This window comes from Plecotus auritus (assembly GCF_963455305.1).
Source record: "Plecotus auritus genome assembly, chromosome: 2".
NCBI classification, from domain to species: domain Eukaryota; kingdom Metazoa; phylum Chordata; class Mammalia; order Chiroptera; family Vespertilionidae; genus Plecotus; species Plecotus auritus.
In genome coordinates, this window is record NC_137771.1 from 4,186,569 (window position 1) to 4,208,069 (window position 21,501).

Consider the following 21,501-nt stretch of genomic DNA (forward strand, 5'->3'; position numbering starts at 1 on the left):
AACCTCCATTTGGTCATTTCCAGGAGCCAATGAGTGAGTTTGGTAAAGGGAATCGGAATGATTTGTTTGGACAGAAAGAGCAAATTTCCTCTTAGTCGTACATCCGACACCCACACGATGCCTCATCTGTGATGCTGGGAAGGAACATTTTCGGGAGAAATCCGATGCCCAATTAGTGTGTTTTAATTTAGTCAGCGGAGTTTCCATCTGGCTCTGCCGTGTGTGCCGGAGGGTGGGCGAGAACAGGGCTGACCAGTTCATGGGTCCGTGAGGCGGGGTCAGGGGCACCGAGGACACGGCACCCAGCAGGTTTTACACTTTCTGGGTCTCCTCCCCTCTTCTGGTTAGTGACGGCATGGACGGGGAAAAGGAAGCTCATACTGCTTATTTGAACTACGAGAGAACTTCACAAAAATAGATGGAAGACAGATGTCTTCCAGAGAAACTGGCAACTTACAGATACACGGACAGAGACCTGGGAGGCGGGTAACATTTCCTTGTTCTATCTAAGGCACGAAGCTGTATCTGCTCCAGATGGGCGCATGTTGGCTACATTTAAAAAAATTTTATTTTAGAGAGGAAGGGAGAGGAAGAAAGAGATAGGAACATCCACGATGAGAGAGAATGAGGGATCGGCTGCCCCCTGCACACCCCACGCTGGGGATTGGAGCCTGCAACCTGGACTTGTGCCCTGACCAGGAATTGAACAGTGACCTCCTGGTTCATAGGTCAACACTCAGCCCCTGAGTCACACTGGCCAGGCACAAGTATGCTTTTTAAAAAAGACACACACACACATATATATACACCCATACACACATACACACACACACACACACACACATATGTATATATATACACACACACACACATATATATATATATATATACACACACACACACATATATATACACACACATATATACACACACACACACACACACACACATATATATATACACACCCATATATATATATACACACACACACACACACACACATATATATACACACACATATATATACACACACGCACACACACACATATATATATGAGAGAGAGAGAGAGAGAGAGCACACTTATTTAACTTTTAACACTTCGCTGTGTTGGGTACATTCACACACTATTATTGAAATTAGTGACCAAACTCAGCCACCACAGAAACATCTACAAAAAACAAGCCTGTTACAAAAGTGAGGCTTTGGCTGAATGTTTGGATTCCTGTTATCCCTAAAACAGAGGGAATTCCAGCAGGAAAGGGTCCCGGCCAGGAAACTTCTGTTTTCTGCGCTGTGCAGCGTCTCTTTTTAGTGCGTTCCAAGCAGGTCACGTGTGCCTTCTGGCCTCCGGCTGTTCTGTGTCCAGGCGCTCGAGGGTGACCTTGGACCCGGACTCTGTTCGAGTCCCACGCTTCCCTGAGAATCGGGCTCGCTCCCTGGACTCCGGGGGCTCCTCACACGGCTCAGCCCTGCCCGTGCGTGCCCATCTCTCGACACGACAGTCCCCGCCTGCACCGGGACATCCGATGGCACCCACTTTGATTTTCTGTTTTCATGGAGGCATAATAACGTCATCTCGGATGATTGTGGCTTGTCCAGTTTGAAGAGAAAAGCCTGTGTTCCTTTTGGCAGCTCTTGATTTCAGATGACCGTGCGTTTATTATGTTTAATAGAGAGAGGTGATTGTTAGAGAGAGGCGATGGTTTGCCTGGGACACGTTTCTAGTGGGCCTCTGCTAACGCGCAGGTCTGATGGTGTTTCATCACGACCACTAAGATAGAATCGCGCCCGGCTGGCATGGCTCCGTGGTTGAGCATCGACCTATGAACCAGGAGGTCACAGTTCTAGTCAGGGCACATGCCCAGGGTGCGAGCTCGATCCCCCGTGGGGGAGGGGGCCAGCGCGCAGGAGGCAGCCGATCAATGATTCTCTCTCATCATCGATGTTTCTATCTCTCTCTCCCTCTCCCTTCCTCTCTGAAATTATGTAAAACAAGAAAAAAAAAAAGAATGCAGGATCCCCCCTTTCCCCCTGCTCCCCCGGCAGAGACGTTTCTAATGAAAACATTCAGACCTTCCGGGCAGGACCCGGGTTTCTCCCCGAGTCTGAGGACCGACCCTCACGCTGTCTGTGAACACAGTCCCCTCGAGCTTGTTTCCCCGCCATGGAAAATGCCACGCGGAGGGCTGTGCAACCGTTAGTCACTTTATATTTCCTGCGCAGGCCCTGTTTAATTTCCCCGGGAGCTGGCAAGGACGTGGAGGGTTTAAGTTGCTGGAGGGAATTCGGGAAAACCCACATAGCTGTCTAAGATGAGGCTTGGCAGGCGGTGCGTCTCGGTGACATAACAATGTCATAACTAGAGATTTCATCGCTCCGAGGAGGCAGGAAACCCCCAAGGCTGCCAGACGCCCACTCCCAGCTCGCCCCGAGGACCGTCGCTGGGTGAAATGGATTCTGCACAGTCTTAAATGCGCCGGGCAGGCTCCTGGAATAAAAATTTGGACCTGGAATTTAGATGCAATGAGAGTTCTTAAAAAATGGGCATCTTAACAGACTTTTTGGAAAAAGAAAAAAAACAACAACTGAGTATAGTTCCTGTAAGAGGAGCAGCAGCTTCTTGATGAAAAGCTGGGCGGCCGGCGTGGCTCAGGGATTGAGTGTCGACCTGTGAGCCGGGAGGTCCCCATTCGACTCCCTGTCGGGGCACACGCCCGGATTGCGGGTTCGGTCCCCACGAGGCAGCCGATCAATGATTCTCTCTCTCATTCATGTTTCTCTCTCTCCTTCTCCCTTCCTCTCTGAAATCAATACAAATATATTTTTTTTCAAAAAAAGCAAGCTTCAGCTCTGGGAGGGGCGCACTGGGCCTCACCCACCAGCCAAGCCAACCACGCCATCGGGATGACGCATTTCCGGGCACATGTTGCTCATGGACATGATTTTAAATTGAAGACAGTTTTATAAGCTGAGGTCTTACATTTGTCCGTATTGCTGCAATGATGGTCTGACATGTTCTGAACTTTATGTTTTATAGTTTGTAAGTTTTTTAAAAATTCTTTATTGTTTAAAGTATTACATGTGTCTCCTTTCCCCTCCCCGCCCCATTGACCTCTCCCCAGCCACACCCACTCCCCCAGCACATGCCCTCACCCCCCTACTGGCTGTGTCCATGGATTATGCTCACATGAACAGTTGGTAAGTTTTAATGACTCCAAGGTACCCTATTCCCTGTGTTCCTTTTTTGTTTTTGTTGGGGTTTGTATCTGAGAATATGACTAAATTCTGTTCTAGAATTTGACGACATTCTATTAGAGAGACCTGTGTGCCTGAAAGGGAAGCTCGTTGTCTTTCGCTTCACTTTTCTCCTTTTATACCTGCTAATTCTATCCCACCTGTTGCATCGCCGTGGGCTGCTTTCTTTGTCTGACTCTTTTTTTTTTTTAAATATATTTTATTGCTTTTTTACAGAGAGGAAGGGAGAGGGATAGAGAGTTAGAAACATCGATGAGAGAGAAACATCGATCAGCTGCCTCCTGCACACCTCCCACTGGGGATGTGTCCGCAACCAAGGTACATGCCCTTGACTGGAATCGAGCCTGGGACCTTTCGGTCCGCAAGCCGACGCTCTATCCACTGAGCCAAACTGGTCAGGGCTTTGTCTAACTCTTTGAGGGTTAATTATACCACAAGGTGCCCGGTAACCATCGTCTATGTCTAGCTGCCGCGTTTCCCCTGTTTGAGACGTTTTTATTGTGTTAATTGACCTTGGCTTGGGTGTGACATTTGTGTTGTCTGAGGGCCCCGTTACACGGTGATTTTCTCTGCTGTTCGCTGCTGCGGCGTCGATTTAGCCCAATGCCACTGCGGCCCGCTCTGCTCTTCGTGCCTTCGGGCAGGTGTCTGAGAACACAGGCCAGCTGTTGCTCCAAACGCTGCCGTCCGTGGGCAGCACCTTGTCGGGTTTTGCTGTACGTGACGTCCGGTCTGCTTGCTTAAGGTGTTCTGCCTCCAGATGTACATCTTCAGCCCTAAACTCTGCCCTCAGCTCAGACCTTGGCTGTCTGATAGGCATCTTTGTTTCCTAGGGTTGCCATGACAACGTGCCACAAACTGGGTGGCTTAACACAACAGACACGTATTGTGACACAGCTCTGGAGGCCAGAAATCCAAAATCCAAGTGTCGGCGGGGCCGTGCTCCCTACGGCTCCAGGTCGGTCCTTCCGCACCTTCGCCCGCATCTCTCGGCGGCCAGCTGTCCTTGTGCTCTCTGACTCACAGCTGCATCCCTCCAATCTCTGCTCCATCTTCAAGTGTGGATGAAGGACCCACCCTCCTCCAGTGTGACCTCATCTTCAGTAACTACATCGGTCAGAGCCCTTTTCCAAATAAGATCACATTTTAAGGCACTGGGGGCAGGGACTTCAATATATCTTTCTGGGGGAACACAAACTTTCAATATAATTTTTCTTGTTGTTAAGCCTCATCCAAGGAGTGAGGATATTTTGCCCACTGATTTTTTTTTAGAGAGGAAGAAAGAGAATAGAGAGAGAAACATTGATGTGAGAGAAACACATTGATTGGTTGCTCCACACACACCCCAACTGGGGCTGGGGATCAAACCTACAACCCAGGCACGTGCCCTTGACCAGGAATAGAATTCTCGACCCTCCGGTTTGCGGACCGATGCTCTAACCGCTGAGCCACACCGGGCAGCTCAGATGGTTGATAGAGTTTTTAACAGCTTTGTTGAGGAAGCTTCTTGTGGTATTTTGAAAGCTAGCTTTGCCTTCGGGCCTCTGTGTCTGCTGTGTCTCTGCCTCAGTCTCTCCCCCCGCCCAGTCTCCCCGTGGCTTACTTAGATCATTAAGCTGTCCGCTCACTCCTTCCGAGAGGCACCTTCCGACCACCGTGTCTACAATAAAAACTCTCACCCCCGTACACGTGCCACCACCTGACTTAGATGTTTGTTTTCTGACCATTTCTCCAACTGGAATGTAGGACCTATGAGAGCAGGAGATGCGCCTTGTAGCTCACCATTGTATTCCCAGGGCGGGCTAGAACGGGGCCTGGCATTCAGCTGGCACTCAGTAAATGCGTGTGGAGAGCGTGCAAGAATGAACGTGATTGTGGTCTCATCCATTTCCCTCCTGCTTTATTGAGCAGAGATCTGGGTCAGAGGGAGCACGAAGATGGAGGGGAAGAGTGTTTCAGGAGAGTGGGGAGGGTAGTCCGTGCAAAGGGCCGAGGCGAGCATGTGTTTGGCACGTTCAGGTGACGGTGGGGTTGGCCAGTGGGCGCAGGCACGTAGCAGGAGATGTCATCAGAGAAGCAGGCCCCTTGTCTCCGATGTTCTGCCCCCTGGTGCTCCTTCCCGACGTTCTGAGGGCTCCTTCTCACTCCTGGTGGCCATGTAGACGTGACCTCGTCTCGCTATTCAGCGTCACAGCATCTCATAGCATTTACCACTGGTAGGGAATTTGTTTCTTTTCCCCCCAAGATTTATTGTTTGATTGCTTTTGGAGAGAGCGAGAAAGGGAGAGAAGAAAGGAGGGGGACAGAGAGAGAGAGAGAGAGAGAGAGAGAGAGAGAGAGAGAGAACATCGATTTGTTGTTCCACTTAGTGATACTTTCATGGTCGGCCAGGGCTTTTGTTTATTTCTCTATTGTCTTGCCCCATGACCCCAACTGGCACAGAGGTGCCACGCGGGTCAAGACCATGTGTGTTTGACATGATCTCACTCATTTGGGGATAATGAAAAACATTATAAACTGATGAACAAAAAGATAGATACAGAGGCAGTAAAGCATCAAACAGACTGTCAAATTACAGCGGTAAGGTTAGGGAGAGGTGGGGGAAATAAGAGATCAACTGAAGGACTTATATGCATGCATATAAGAGTAACCAACGGATGCAAAACATTGGGGGGTGAGGGCATGTATGGGAGTGGGGTGGGGGAGGGGGCAATGGTAAGATATGTACACATATAATACCTTAAAAAAAAAAAAAAGACCATGTGTGTTTGGTGACGGTTGCGCTCCCAGAACCTAACAATACAGTGCGTGTTCCCACAAGTGTTGGATACGGGAGTGGACGAAGTAGTTTAAAAGAGCTCCCTGAGTCGTTTAATTCAATTTCTAAAGACTTGTCTCTCTGCCCTAGCTGTGGGGCTCAGCGGTGGAGCGTTGACTATGAACCAGGAGGTCATGGTTTGATTCCTGGTCAGGGCACAGGCCCGGGTTGTGGGCTTGATCCCCAGTGGGGGGTGGGGGGGCGTGCAGGAGGCAGCCAATCAGTGATTCTCTTCCTCTTCCTCTCTCTGAAATCAATAAAATATATTTTAATAAAGAGACGTGTCTCTCTTTCACTGAGAGGAGAGAACGAGGAGAAGAGAAGAAGGCAGCCGTATCTGAATGCGGCCCCACCTCCCACATTTATTGCCAAATGCTATAGTGCTATTTCCGGCATTCTCCGATGTGACATGTTTGGTTCCCATGACCTGAAAGCATATCCCTTATGAATACTAAGGCCCTGTTTGTCTCTTACCACATGGATCAAGTTTTTACCCCAAATATTTTCCCAGTGTTTCTTTCCACATATCCGTCAGAGCATTGACCTTATAAGGCACATAAATACTTCTAGTCTGAGTTTCCATAAGAAGAAAGGATTTCCATTGCCGCAGGGAAGCGGCTCACCGGTGTTGCTGATTTATCGTGCACTCACTGTATACAGGCCTGGGCCAGGCCTGGGGTGCTGGGGTCCCCGTGGCAACGGAGGAAGCTTCTCTGCTAGGTGCCTCCCCAGTAATCATCCTTCCCTCTTCTGTTATTCACGGAAGCCCGATTTTGTTTGGATCAGCAGAGTATCCAGCTTAAAAACCCCATCTTTGTACCTCCCCTTGCAACGAGGGACGTCCAGGGACGACAGAGCCACAACCACTGAGAGGCCAGACGCGGCTGCAGAGTGTAGGTGCCCATCCTCTGCTCGTCCCTCCACCTCCTGCTCGAGGGCACGTCCAGGGAGCGGCGTGAGGACTGAAGCCCCTGCTGGGCGGGGCGTCCACCACGTGCAGCGCCCACTGGGCCGGCCTGGACTCCCCGCCCCTGACTCTCGTTCGGTGGAGACAGGGAGCCCCGTTTGATCAAAACACACGAGACGGGTTTCTCCGTCCTGCGGTCGGGCCAGATCCTAATTGTTGCAGGCCACGTGCTGATGGGCCATGCGACCTGTGACCTGGGCTGGGAGGGTACGAGTAGCAACTGACTGGGCAAAGGGGCCCAGGAGGGAGCGCTCCCCAGTGCTTGGCTCAGGCCGAGGGCGTCTGCGGCCCAGCGCCCGAGCTCAGAGCAGTGGGGTGAGCGCCCTGGATGCCCCTGAGGCTGCCTCGCAGGACCCCGAACCTGCTGGAGGGTCTGATCTCAGCAGGAGGCAGTCCAGGCGAGCAGTGCGCCAGGCACAGGCCTGAGGGATGCACACGTGTCGCTCACCCAGCCCTCACACTGCCCTTTGGGGGTGCTGCTGCTGTCCCCACTCCACAGGTGAGACGGGTCGCACAGCTCGCACGTACCTGGAGGGCCAGGATCTGAACCGGCTGTGTGCTCAGAGCCTGAGCTCACAGTTCACAGCAGGCCGAGCCCGACCGAGACCTGGCACTCCTGGCCGGCTCCTTCCCTCCGATGACTAAGAGGATTCCTGAGGTGTGTGCACACACGTGAAATGTTGACTGTTCTCGCGAAGAGGGCTCTTCTGGAAGCTGTTCCTTTAGCTGATAAGCCGGGGCGGGGGGGGGGGGGGGAGTGGGGGGCGGGGAGGAGGAGAGGAGGTTGGAAAACTCCAAGATCTCCTTTTCCTTGTTTTTGAGATCCCTACGGAAGGAGCTGTCCCCGTGCGTTATGGAAAGCAGATAGTCTATATTTATCCCTCCAGGTGTGTCTGCACCCTGCCCTGAATTGTACTGATTTGTTCCAGTTATGATAAAAAGCATTCCCCCACGCCCGGCCAGCGTGGCTCAGTGGTTGAGGGTCAACCTATGAACCAAGACTTGGTCCTGGTTCGATTCCCGGTCAGGGCACATGCCTGGGTTGTGTGTTCAATCCCCAGTGTGGGGCGTGCAGGAGGAAGCCAGTCAGTGATTCTCTCTCATCATTGATGTTTCTGTCTCTCCCTCTCCCTTCCTCTCTGAAATCAATAAAAACATATTAAAAAAATAATTCCTCCGATATGCACAGGGCTCATCCAGCTTCGGACCCTTGCCGTGTCCGCCCCCACTGCTCTCTCTCCAACAATCAAAACCTTCCCCTTTCAGTCCAGCTCAGGGCGACTCAGAGACGAAGCCACTGATTACTAGCTCACAACGGTTTCAAACACTGTTAGTTACGTCTGCGACGAGATGAGTAGAGGTTGAGAGGGAGTGTTTAGAGGCTCTGGGGAATTCAGCATGACCCCAACATCCACGCATGTGGCCCCTGAGGTAGCCTTGTGGGCACACGATGAGTTGGTCACAGCATGAGCTGCGCGACAGTCACGGACAGTGGGACCACATGTTGGCTCCTGATGGGCTGGCGACGGAAACAGAAGTGGCCCTTCCCCCGGAGAGTGGAGAGTCACTGCTCTGACACACGTCAGTTTTCCCCCTTGTGACTCGCCATGGTGATTCGCCCGTGTCATGCAGCTCACGCTGGACCGTGTACACTGAGCGGCCAGATTATTATGATCTCTGAACGCATAATAATCTGACCACTCAGAGTGTGTGTGTGTGTGTGTGTGTGTGTGTGTGTGTGTGTGTACTAGGGGCCCAGTGCACGAAATTTGTGCACTGGGGAGGGGTCCCTCAGCCCAGCCTGCCCGCTCTCACATACTGGGAGCCCTCAGGGGATGTCCTACTGATGGCTTAGGCCCGGTCCCCGTTGGGAGCGCACCTAAGCCCCAGTCTGGCCTCTCTTTGCTGGAGGCAACCGGGCTGATCAGGGGAAGGTGCCAGCCCCATCACCCCGCTGCTGCAGCCACTGCCAGTCATCGCAGCCGCTAAGATATTTTCATTAACACGGACTCCGGTCCACTCACCATGAAAAAATGACAACTTTCTTTAAGCATTTTCAAGATGTGTCTTTCATAGGATATGACATTTCTTTCTTTCTTTTTCTTTTTATCCTCACCTGAGGATATGTTTCTATGGATTTTTTCCCCTTCCCTCCGATCCCAGGCTCGGCCCCTGCCCAAGCCTAAAGCCTCCGCCCCAGGCTTTAGGCTTGGGAAGGGGACCCCCCCGCCCCTCTGATTGCAGGCTCGGCCCCTTCCCAAGGCTAAAGCCTCCACCCGATGGCCAGCTGGGAGTGACCTGGGTGCCGAGGAGGTTCCCAGGACCCAGGTATGTATGCAAATTAACCGCTATCTTTGTTGGGTTAATTTGCATACTCACTCTGATTGGCTGTGGGCGTAGCGGAGGTATGGTCAGTTTACATGTTTCTCTATTATTAGGTAAGATTAGAGGCCCGGTGCATGAATTCGTGCATGGGTAGGGTCTGGCCAGCCTGGCCAAGGGGAGGGAACATGGGCAGTTGGCTAGCCTGCCTGCTGGTTGAACTCCTGGTCGAGGGGACAATTTGCTTATTAGCCTTTTATTATATAGGATATACACTGAGTGGCCAGATTATTATGCGTTCAGAGATCATAATAATCTGGCCACTCAGTGTATTTCTTTAGCTTTCATCTCTGAGTCTCTCCTCCTTGCTTGCACTGCAGACCTGTGGTGGCTGAGACCGACTCCTCCTCTCTCGTATCGGCCATAGCCCCTCGCATGGTGCTGGCTGCATGCAATGAGCACCCAAGTGTTTAGTTTTGTGTTTGCAGTGATAAAAATTATCAGATGCGGTAGGGTTGGGCAGTTAGAAAGAGAAGCATCTGCTTTGCCTCACTCAGTGCTAAAAGGGGGGAAATCTCTAATAATTGATTTTATAGAAATACAAAGTCGATCAAGAACCTTCAAACCATTTATGGGAGCCAATTATGTGCCAGGCACTGTGCTAGGTGCTTTATCTACACATATTCTTTCATTTAGTCTTTGTACCGCCTCTTAAAAGTAGGCACAGCCCACCCAGTGTGGCTCAGGTGTTGAGCATTGACCCATGAACCAGGAGGTCACAGTTAGATTCCTGGTCAGGGCTCATGCCCCGGCTGTGGGCTCGATCTCCAGTAGGGGGTGTGCAGGAGGCAGCCGATCAATGATTCTCTCTCATCATTGATGGATGTATCTAGCTCTCTCTCCCTCTCTGAAATCAATAAACATATATTTTAAAAAGTAGGTATAATTGCCACCATTTTGCAGATGAAGGAAATGAGGTATCTGAGAGGTTGAGCAACTTGCCCAATGTAACTCAGCTCCTGAGTGGTGGTGGTCTGTCTGACTTCAAAGCCCATGTACCTTTTCTTCTTCCCACTGGTACTCCACAACAGCAGTTATTGCTAAAAGGGAATGTTACTGGTTAGAGAAAACACTTCAAATGCACAGTTGTGTGTTTTTTCTAAAATAGCTTTCTCTGTCATCGCTTCGCTGTCTTATATTTCCATCAAAGCCTTTCCCTTTACACTTAACTTTTACTTTGGGGGATGGTGCAGAAGCTGCGCTCCATCTAGGCCGTCTGGCAAATTACAACTCCAGCTTTTACCTCGGCGTCTTGGGAGAGGAGAGACAGGGTCTTCTTCTCTGGGTGCAATTAGGCTGGAACCCAGCCCTGGGCCAGGGCGGCCAGACTGGTGAGGGGGCTGGGTTTCAGCAGAGGTTTTCCTCGGGTCCTGGCCTGGGGAACAGTAGATGGTGACACGCCCCCCTGGTCTGTCATCCGTTCCTTCTGAGTGGGGTTTTCAGAAGCAGCTGTCGGTTCTTTGGGGATATATATATATATATATATATATATATATATATATATATATTTAATGTTTTTAGTAGTTTCTAAGGCTTTTATTACTTAACTAGAGGCCCAGTGCACGAAATTTGTGCACAGGTAGGGTCCCTAGGCCTGGCTGGCGATCAGGGATGATCGGGGCCTTCCGGCTGCTGGCTGGGGCCTCCCTTCCACATCTGCCAGCTATCAGCTGCTGGCTGGGGCCTGCCTTCCCCGGCTGCCAGTTGCTGGCTGGGGCCTGCCTTCCCTGGCTGCCAGTTGCTGGCTGGGGCCTCCCTTCCCTGGCTGCCGGCTGGGGTCTTCCTTCGTTCCGCGCCACCCACTGGTGATCAGCGCACAACATAACTCCTGGTCTCCCAGTCGAACTCCTGAGGGGACAATTTGTGTGTGCCCCCGGATGCAGAATCCAGCCTCATGGAGGGGCTGACAGGCCCAGACACTCCAATGGTGGCGGATCCAGCCTCGCCACTTGGTCCCCATGACCCCTGGCCAGGTCGACAGGCCTGGACACTCTAGCAGCGCCATCTTTGTTGGGTTAATTTGCATACTCGCTCCTGATTGGCTGGTGGGCATAGCAGAGTGACGGTCAATTTGCATGTTTCTCTTTTATTAGTGTAGATTTAAATATATATCTATTTGTTCCTAATATAATGACTTTGAAAATTATTTTGACCACTTGCTACCCGAGTGAGAACTGAATTGCAGCTTAGCAAAGACACATTTCCTATGGACCCAGATACTCAACCTGGCCCCTGAATTGTCCCCCAGAGCAAACATGTATAATTGTATCCCTTTAGATGTTTTTAAAAAATTAAAGTGGCCACTTCAAGAATAGAAGGGAGAAAAGAAAGATTTTTTTTTTTTTTTTACGGTGTTTGAATTTCTAAATCAGAATCAGGTTTGCCCTTTAAAAACGGTTTTCAGGTTTTAAAGAACAGGGTTAGCAGGGACTATCCGTACTCAATGTCCTTCCCCAGCTCAAAGGAGTCTGATGATGGAAAGGCGGTGGAGAAACTCCTTTCGCCTTCCCTGTGTTGTTTATTTTGCGGAGTGTTCCAGTCACTAAAGGAGAAAACAGGGTAATTGGGATTCGGGATGCTATGTAAGCAGGGGAGACGGAGGAAGGGAAAAGTAAAGCTCCCTCTGTGGAATGAGGGGGTACTCAGCACGTACCTCCCTCTGAAACGTAAGGCCGTTTCCCTTTAGTCAGCTCTGTTCCATCACTGTTCCCTGACGCCCTCACATCTGGCTGGTGGCCGAGGAGCCTGAATTCCGTCCCTTCCTCTCCACCCCCGCTCCCCCTGCCTCCCCCGCCCCGCAGCTGCGCCTCTTGCCTTTCAGCCGAGGGATGGCGGTTTTGAAAACATAACGTGGTCACATCACTCTGCCACTCAGCCCCCTTCCGTCTTCATTTCCCATGGGAAGGAAAAAAAAAAAAAAAGCTAAGACCTAGCCCCGCAGTAAGGATAAGGGCGAGTAAACACGGAGCCCTTGCCTCTTCATTCTTGCCCACCCTACCTCCCTCGTCCCCGATGCTCTTCCAGCCTCGGGGACAAGCCAGGTGCTCCTCCGTCTGGCCTTCCGACCTGACGGTGCACTTGGCCTCGGATGTTCTTCGCCAGCGTGCCTCCCCTCCCCGAGGCTCCGATGGACCCCAAACCCCAATCATCACCTCCTCCACGAGCCCTCTGTAACGATCTCTTCCCTCCTTCCCCTGCTCCGATGGACCCCAACCAAGCCCAGTGCATTGCCCATATTGACCCAGGTTCCTACGCTTCCGTCACTGCGTTTGTATCCGACCGAGCGCTTTGGCAGCAGCGAGGCCTCTGAATGCTGCCTGCCCGGGTCCAGCTCCGGCCTTGCCCGTTCCGAGCGGGGCACCTGGGCAAATTCCTTAAGCAACCCGTGCCTCAGTTTACTTGTTTGTACTGTTGGGGACAGAACAGTGCCCGCTGGGTGACGGTGTGTGGATCGGAGCCCGGAAAGCTCTGGGGACACTGGCTGAGCCATGTGTCCACTCCACCAAGAAGCCGCTGTGCGTATTCCAGTGACTTTATTTGGGAATATACTTTAAAAATATTTTGTTTTTGTTATTGCTGTGTTCACTGGTGAGTCGAAGAATGGAACAGCGTTAAAATCAATTGCAACACATCGTCATTTGTTGGTAGAGAACTCACAAAGGAAAATGAGAAATTTAAAGGAATTTTATACTCTTTTTTTTTAAAAAAAATATATTTTATTGATTTTTTACAGAGAGGAAGAGATAGGGATAGAGAGCTAGAAACATCGATGAGAGAGAAACATCGATCAGCTGCCTCCTGCACACCTCCTATTGGGGATGTGCCCGCAACCAAGGTACATGCCCTTGACTGGAATCGAACCCGGGACCTTTCAGTCCGCAGGCCGACGCTCCATCCACTGAGCCAAACCGGTCAGGGCAGGAATTTTATACTCTTGAGCAAAAATGTTTTAATGCAGTTCTTGAGTTTTAGACATTTTACTCATTGGTAGATTGTCTGTAGTTTGTTAAACTAATCTCGGTCTCTGCAGGATCCAGGGCTCAGATCACGTGCCAGGGGTGACGTCATTGTACACAGATCACGTGCCCAGTGTGACGCCACTGCGCGCGGATCACGTACCTCACTGTACACAGCTGTCCCAGAGCAAGAAGACATACTCTGCCACCCGGTTCCCCAACCTTCGTCACCCGGAACCCCAATTCAGCTTTTTAGTTTCCCATGGCCGATTCCAAATTCACCACCAGGAATGATGCTGAAATGAACCCTGCTCCCCAAACTTTTGTGCATCCTTCATGACTTCCTTAGACCAGTGGCCGGCAAACCGCGGCCGCTCTGTTGCCTAATGAGTTTGCCGACCACTGACCTAGACTCTCCTGATCCCCACGGCATTACCAGGTGGAAGGGAATGAGCCATGAAGTCTTTGGGTACTAATTGCTGCTTTGTCTTCCAAAGGGCTGTATGCACTCACACCTTCACCAGCACCGTTTGCCGGATTTCCCTCCTCCATCCCTTCGCCGCCAATGGGTGTTTGTCCTTTGTGTGTGTATGTGTGCGTGGGTTTAATCCAGCCGTGGGCAAACTACGGCCCGCGGGCCGGATCCGGCCCGTTCGGCTGTTCTATCCGGCCCGCGGAGCCGAAAAAGCAGAGGGTTCTCTTGCTCTCCCCTCCGCTCCTTTACTTTGAATTTATATTAGTTCACACAAACACTCCATCCATGCTTTTGTTCCGGCCCTCCGGTCCAGTTTAAGAACCCATGGTGGCCCTCGAGTCAAAAAGTTTGCCCACCCCTGGTTTCATCTTTCCTAACTTCAGAGGCAGAACAAAAGAAGAGGAAGACGGTGTCTCTTGCTCTAGCAGGGGAGAAAAACCTTCACTCTCATGGCATTTTCCTTATTAGTTTTTAATACAAGATTTATGCTTTAATTTTCATTATTATTGATGTTAGAGAGAGGAAGGGGGGAGAGAGAGAGAGAGAGAGAGAGAGAGAAACATTGATCGGCTGCCTCCCGCACACTCCCGGAAACCCAGCCGAGTGCCCTGCCCGGGGATGAACCGGCGACCTTTCGGTGCACCGGATGACAACCAACCAACCGAGCCGCACGGCCAGGGCGACCAGGATTTTTCATAACCGGAACTTTTCATATTTCACACACGAAAAAGAATCTCCATACTCTAAACCCAGGAGGAGAAACGGCCTGCTAATAGCGCCTGCGTGTGCTCCGTGGGGGAGGAAGAAGCACAAGCCCCCCCGGAAACCCACGACCGGCTTTTTAAAGGGCAACGACGGGACCGGAGGCTGGGCGCGCGTCACGTCGCGTTGACTGGTGACAGCGTGGCGGTGACCGGTAACAGCGAGCCTTCCGGTATCTGGAGAGACACCGGTATACATTGCTTGTGGACCCAATTTCATGGTGATGTAGTTTGGAAAACGGCCAGGATTACTAATTTCATTTTTCTTTTTACCCAAAAAGGTGCCTGGATTAGAAAGATTAATACCTAACTTTGTAATGAGGGGTGGTGCGCACTCTTTATCACCCCCCGAGTCTTCTTGTTGGCGGCGACTCCATGGAACGATGGCGGATGTAAAGGAAAGCTGTGCATCCTGACCCCGGAACAGTGCTCAGACATGAGGATTCTCACCAGAGAGCGAGATTCTTAAAATGCAAAGAACCTGCGTGGCCTTGGAGGTGGCATTCTGGGGCCTGCGGGAGGGAAGGAAGGGGTTAACGGGGGCGGGGAGTTGGGGGGGAAGGGGCCTGGGGCCTGCAGGTGGGAAGGAAGGGGTTAAGGGGGGGGGGCCTGGGGCCTGCAGGAGGGAAGGAAGGGGTTAACGGGGGTGGGGAGTTGGGGGGGAAGGGGCCTGGGGCCTGCAGGTGGGAAGGAAGGGGTTAAGGGGGGGGGCCTGGGGCCAGTGGGAGGGAAGGAAGGGGTTAAGGGGGGGGGGGCGGGGGGAAGGGCTGGGCTGGCCTCTGGGCGGCTGCTCATTAGGGAATCTGGTCTTTCAGGTTAGACGCCTCCGGAATGGCTGCTCCTTTGTTCAGGAGAAAAGGTGCTTTAGACAGGCCTGTGCTTTGAGACGATTCTAGACCTTTCTAGCATCAGAAAGCAAGGTGGGGCGTGTGGTGCCTGGAACCCGCTGTACCCCCGAACCCAGGACGGCATCTCTGCATTCCTAGGTTACGATAAGGATAGCTGGGGCTGCAGGCCCAGCGCCCGGCCCCCACGCGCCACCCCCCCCCCCGCCCCCACGCTTGCCCCGCACCCGCCCCCCCACGCTGCACGCAGGGAGGATACCTGCAAACACGGGATCTGTTTACCGGTTTGTGGTGCTCTCTTCCTCGGAGATGTGTATTTCCTTCTCATTTACTGTGAGGTTAACCTGTTGGGTAGAAGTATACTGAAGTGGCCATTTTTATTTTTGGATGTTTTCATTTTCCCACTTTTTCGTCTTTTGGGATTCGTTTATTTATGTTTCCCTGTGATCAGCACCTGTGTGTGGGTCTCTCCTTGGTTGTTGGTTTTTCAGTTGCTTCATTTAACCTGTGACTCATGGTTACATGAACACAGCATGTGGTCCGGGGAGAACGCACTGGCTGCCCCGGCCCGATGGAAGGAGGGGTCCGCCCGCTCGGTCCTGTCACGCTTCGTCCCCCCTTTCCTGGAAAACTCTCAAGTCTCAGCCATCGCCAGCCCCGCGAGTGTTTGCGTGGAATCCGATTGATTGGTTCCTCTAGGAATTTACCTACTAAGCACCGTGGAGCTAAAACATAACTTTCCCTCCCACCTTCCCAGTTCACCTCGCTGAGCTAATAGTCAAGTCAACAGAGACAGATTAACAGGAGAAAATACAGTTTTAATGCATGTGCCGGGGAGTTCACATAAGCGTGAACATTCCAAAGACAGCGAGGCAGCCTGGGTGGGTACGCCTCTCGGGACAAAGGGGAAAAGGGGGGCGTGGCCGGGGTCTTGGGTCTCAGAAGTGAGGGTGCGTGTTGGCTGCAGTTGAGGGAAGCAGAGCTCGCCTGCCAGGTAAGTGTTCGCCAGGCAGCAGAGCAGGGAGCGGGGCAGCCAGCATGCGCCCCGCACTCAGGCAAGTCCGGCCGCTAAGGCGACGCCCCAAGTTTTCCTTCCTGGGGCAGGTCTTTCCCTGAGTCTCTATCAGGGGTCCTCAAACTTTTCAAACAGGGGGCCAGTTCACTGTCCCTCAGACCGTTGGAGGGCCGGACTATAGTTTAAAAAAAACTATGAACAAATTCCTATGCGCACTGCGGGCCCGGGATGCGTTGGCTGCTAAGCAGGACAGGCAGCGGCACCCGGCGGGCCGGATCAATGTCCTCGGCGGGCCGTATGTGGCCCGCGGGCCGTAGTTTGAGGACCCCCGCTAAGGAGCGGGGAGCGCGTGGGGGTCAAAGCTTCTTCCTGAGTCTTTTGTTTCTTAATAACCAGCTTAAAAGTCATATCCCAGCCCTGGCCGGGTGGCTCGGCTGGTTAGGTGCCATCTCGTGCACCCAAAGGTTGCCGGTTTGATTCTGGGTCAGGGCGATGCCCGGGTTTGGGGCAGAAGGCTGGCGATCCACCTTTCTCTCTCACATTGATGTTTCTCTCTCTCCCTCTCCCTTCCTCTGTCTCTAAAAATCGATTTAAAAATCACGTCCCGAAAGGCAGCGTTGGGGTGGCAGACCCCGGTCCCCTCGAGCACTGACTCATCCTTCGCTCATTGCATATCGTCTTGTAGCGTCCTCACCCCAGTGCACGCGCTCCCGGCGTCCTCGGTCCATACCAAGGGCCGGAGGGAAGGAAACGAGAAGTGAGGCTGATCAACCTGGACGTAAAGTGAACGAGACACTTGGGCCTTCATGGGGAGGGCTCAGACCAGATGTCTACAGGTTTTTCCACTTTAAACTCGCCCGTTTGCAAAGCAATTGCCAGAAGGTGGATTTGCTTTGCCAGAAGGTGCCTTTGAAGCGGGAAACCTGTGAAACCTCTCCCCTCGGCTGTGCGCAATCGCACCAGTCCCTCTGACCGCCGGAGCGGGGCCCCCTTCTCATGACGGGTCCCGTGGGAATTGCAACACTCATGTGGGTGATCGTCGTGAGACCCCGGGAAACGGGGCTGGGAGCACCTGGGAGGGCGGAACTCTTTCCAAGGGGAGACTCATGATCAGGTTGGACAGCAAATGGAGGAGGCGGGCAGGAAGGCGCCTCCGAGCGGGAGCTGTGCCGGAGCGAGGTCTCGGTCCCGGGGACGATCCTCCTTGGGCGCCGGCTGGAGGGATGCTGGGAAGAACATTCCGGGCGAGCAGGACGGGTAAGGAGGCTGGTGGCCGGGCAGGGAGCGGGAGGGGGAGGCAGTGAGGGTTTGGGCCTTTCCCCCGCAGGAGGGGCCCGTGTGTGCAGAACTGGCTCAGGGAGGCGCGGAGCGCAGGGCCTGGCCGAGCAGCGTGCGATGGGCCGGGCCGAAGGCGGTGGTGACTGAGGACGGAGGGTGCTGAGACGCAGTAGGTTCTAGAACGGTTTTGAAGGAAGAGCCAGAGGGCTTGCTGTGGCCTGGATGTGGGGTGGGCGGGAGAGCGATGGTGCCCAGGGTTTTGGCCTGGGTGACCTGAGGATGGGGTTGCCCACAAGGAAAGGGAAGGCCGCTGGGAGAGTGAGTTTGGGGGGGCAGGGGAGGGGCTCCGTGGCCACAGATTCGAGGTGACTGTTCCTTGTCCCGCCTGTTTTTGAATTCTAAAGTCATGTCTCCCAGGGGACAGTTTTCTGTCATTCATCCTGCAGTAAAGATGGTCCATGGCCGAGGAATGACGAACACTGCCCCGTGGACAGAGTCGCCCCTCGGCCATTTCCGCTGCAGCCAGCGGGGTTCCCCGTCTCCCAGGGTCGCCGGAGCCTGAATTTCCTTCCCGAGCCCATAGAACCGTGGTCCAGGGCGCGTTTGCGTCACCAGAGAAGGGACTTATTGGACAGAGAGCTTCGGGAATAACTGTGCCGTGGTGCAAGCCTCCATGAAATGCCATGCGATCCCTGAGGTCCGGTCATCACGCAGAGCAGCTTTGTCCATCACTCACCAGGGCACCAGTGCCAAGGCCTACGACGCGCCCGAGCTTTTCTGTCCGCGTGGAGCCGGGAGGGTGAGGTCTCTGGCCTCCTAGCGCTCTTCCCTCTCTCCCTGTGGAAGTGACACTTAGTCATTGGCTTTGTCACCTCCATCTCGACTGTTGAACTGTCTTTTGGTTTTCCCTTCCTCCCAGCAGACTTCCAGTTCGCGGAGGTTGTCACAGAGGTGATTCTGGCGTGAGATATTCCTAACTTGGCACCTTCCCTCCGCCACTGGAAACGAGTCTCCGCTTCGCACAACTCCCTGGCCTGCACTTCAGCTCACGCACAGGCCAAGGAGGCCGCGGGGCTGGAGTGGTGCTGAAAAGCCGCAAGCCGATCGAATCCGACGGGATAAAAATAATCAAAACAGAATAATGTTACTTAGACCTCGGAGTGACCAGTGAAGGGACCAAAGTTTGGCCACCTGCCTTGTTAGGAAATTGATTTTTTAAAGCAATATATTTGCATTGATTTCAGAGAAGAAGGAACAGGGAGAGAGAGATAGAAACATCAATGCTAAGAGAGAACCATTGATCGGCTGCCTCCTGCACGCCCCCCATTGGAGATTGAGCCCGCAACCCGGGCATGTGCCCTGACCGGGAATCGAACCGTGACCTCCTGGTTCCTGGGTCGTCGCTCAACCACTGATCCATGCTGTCCCCGCAGGATATTGATTTGTAAGCTGATCATTAAGAAACGAGACTCAGAAAGAACCTTTGACCCCCCCGCCCCCCTCTCTTTCCTGCCCGTGAGATTCAGAGGGAAAAACCAGTTTCAGGAAGCTCTTAGGACGTTCGCCTTGAGTCTGATGTGAACTAAGTGGTAAACAGGAGACTTGGGGCAGGACCCTGCCAGCTGGACACCCCACGTCCCATGTTGATGAGTCGCCTAACGAGGATTTCCCACCAGGTCGGTTCCTCTCTTCTCAACGACCTGCAAATCTCCTATTCTCACTCCTCTTATTTTCTCAAACCCTCACCCAAGGATTTGTTTTTATTGATTTTAGAGAGAGGAAGGGAGGGAGAGAGAGAGAGAAAAACATCGACGTGAGACAGAAACATGGATTGGTTGCCTCTGGCAGGCCCCCGGCCAGGGATCCAACCCTCAACCTAGGTATGTGCTCTGACCAGGAATCGAACCCACAACCTTTCGGTGCACAGGATTATGTTCCAACCAACTGAGCCCCCTGGCCAGGGCTATTCTCACTTCTTTTTAATTTTTTAAAAATGTATGTTTTAATTGATTTCATAGAGGAAGGGAGAGGGAGAGAGACAGAAACATCACTGATGAGAGAGGGAGAGAGACAGAAACATCACTGATGAGAGGGAGAGAGACAGAAACATCACTGATGAGAGAGGGAGAGAGAAACATCAATGATGAGAGAGGGAGAGAGACAGAAACATCAATGATGAGAGGGAGAGAGACAGAAACATCACTGATGAGAGAGGGAGAGAGACAGAAACATCACTGATGAGAGAGGGAGAGAGACAGAAACATCACTGATGAGAGAGGGAGAGAGACAGAAACACCCATCGGTTGCCTCCTGCTCGCCCCACACTGGGGATCGAGCCTACAACCTAGGCATGTGCCCTGACCGGGAATGGGACCATGAATTCCTGGTTCATAGGTTGCCACTCAACCACTGAGCCACGCCGGCCGGGCCATTCCCACTTCTTAAATCTAAGACCCCTTTTCACTTTGTCCAAAATGTCCTCTGTACCCGGTGCTGCCTCACCGTGCTTGGAATTTTCGTGCCTATGAGCGTTCCTCCTGTGCGTGTATTAAAATGTTATTTTCTCCCACTAATCTGTCTCTGTTAATATGATTATTAGCTCAGCTAGAAGAAATTAGGAGGTGGGAGGAAAATTATTGTTTTCTTAGCACCCACACTTGTCTGGATGCTTTTCCCGGACTGGATTATAAATTTTGCCACAAGAGCGGCATTCTTTACGGAGCAACGCCCACCGCCAGTTGTTGATAACGAACATCTCAAGGAAGAGCCTGCTGGGAGGAGAGGGGCGCCGGCAGCCTGGGCATGCCACCGGAGTCCATGCTGGTAGGCAGGGATGTGGCCGGAACATCTGTGTCCAGAAAAACGGCTTTTGCACGCGGCTGCTGATGTAGAGAACATATTGCCTGGTCCAAAATTACTTCCATTGTGAGCACTGAAGGATAAGCCATCATTCCTAAAATGCACGCACCGTTCCAACATCCGATTTCAGGGCTTTTGCTGGAATTCAAGTGGTTTTCCAAGATTTCCCAGGGTTCCCCGGCGAGGCTGTTCCCGCTCCCTTGAAATCGAGCAGGGGAGTGTGGGTTTGCGTTCTCGTGGGCTGATAAGTCCTCTCCGTCCCTGGCGTCTGCCGAGGTCCGCATTTCCTTCAGTCGCACAGATGATGAGGCTGCGTGGCGTTACGTGTGGTACAGGGCTGCACCCCCACTAGTGGGCACGGACACAGTCTATAATCGGAGTCTCGAAATTGCTGAATGTGCAGTGTTCGAAAAAGGATAAAAGAAATACACAAAAATGAATTTTTCTTAATCCTCATCCGAGGATATGTTTATTGATTTTTAGAGGAAGAGAGAGAGAGAAGCATCGATCGGTTACCTCTTGCATGTGCCCCAACTGGGGATTGAACCCACAACCTGGGCATGTGCCCTGACTGGGAACCGAACCTGCACCCCTTTTGTACATGGGACGACACTCCAACCAAGCTGAGCCACACCGGCCAGGGCTGAAAGGGATTTTTGGAGCTGCATGTCCAATGACATGTTTTTGTCATGCTTCATGTTACAAAACGGAGCGGGAGCTAGTATCGCCGTAGGCGGCGCGGGAAGTGATCCGGGAGGCGGGAGCAGTGCGCTTGCCGGACAGAAAGCACGCGTGCTTGCGGCCTCCCCGGTCCCGGACGGAGCAGACTTGGCAGGAGGCTCTGTGCAGCTGGGAATTGGTTTCCCAGCTGTGCTGCCCCTCTTCCGTG

At 52.6% G+C, this 21,501-nt stretch overlaps 1 long non-coding RNA gene across 1 annotated transcript; it reads right to left on the reverse strand.

The window, feature by feature from the left end:
• Nucleotides 1–14,306: 14,306 nt before the first annotated feature.
• Nucleotides 14,307–15,867, reverse strand: LOC308242104. The gene is made up of 3 exons (XR_013959923.1): nt 15,720–15,867; nt 14,922–15,127; nt 14,307–14,792 (listed from the first exon to the last, which is right to left on the reverse strand). It is a non-coding gene; the product is annotated as an uncharacterized lncRNA (long non-coding RNA).
• Nucleotides 15,868–21,501: the final 5,634 nt, after the last annotated feature.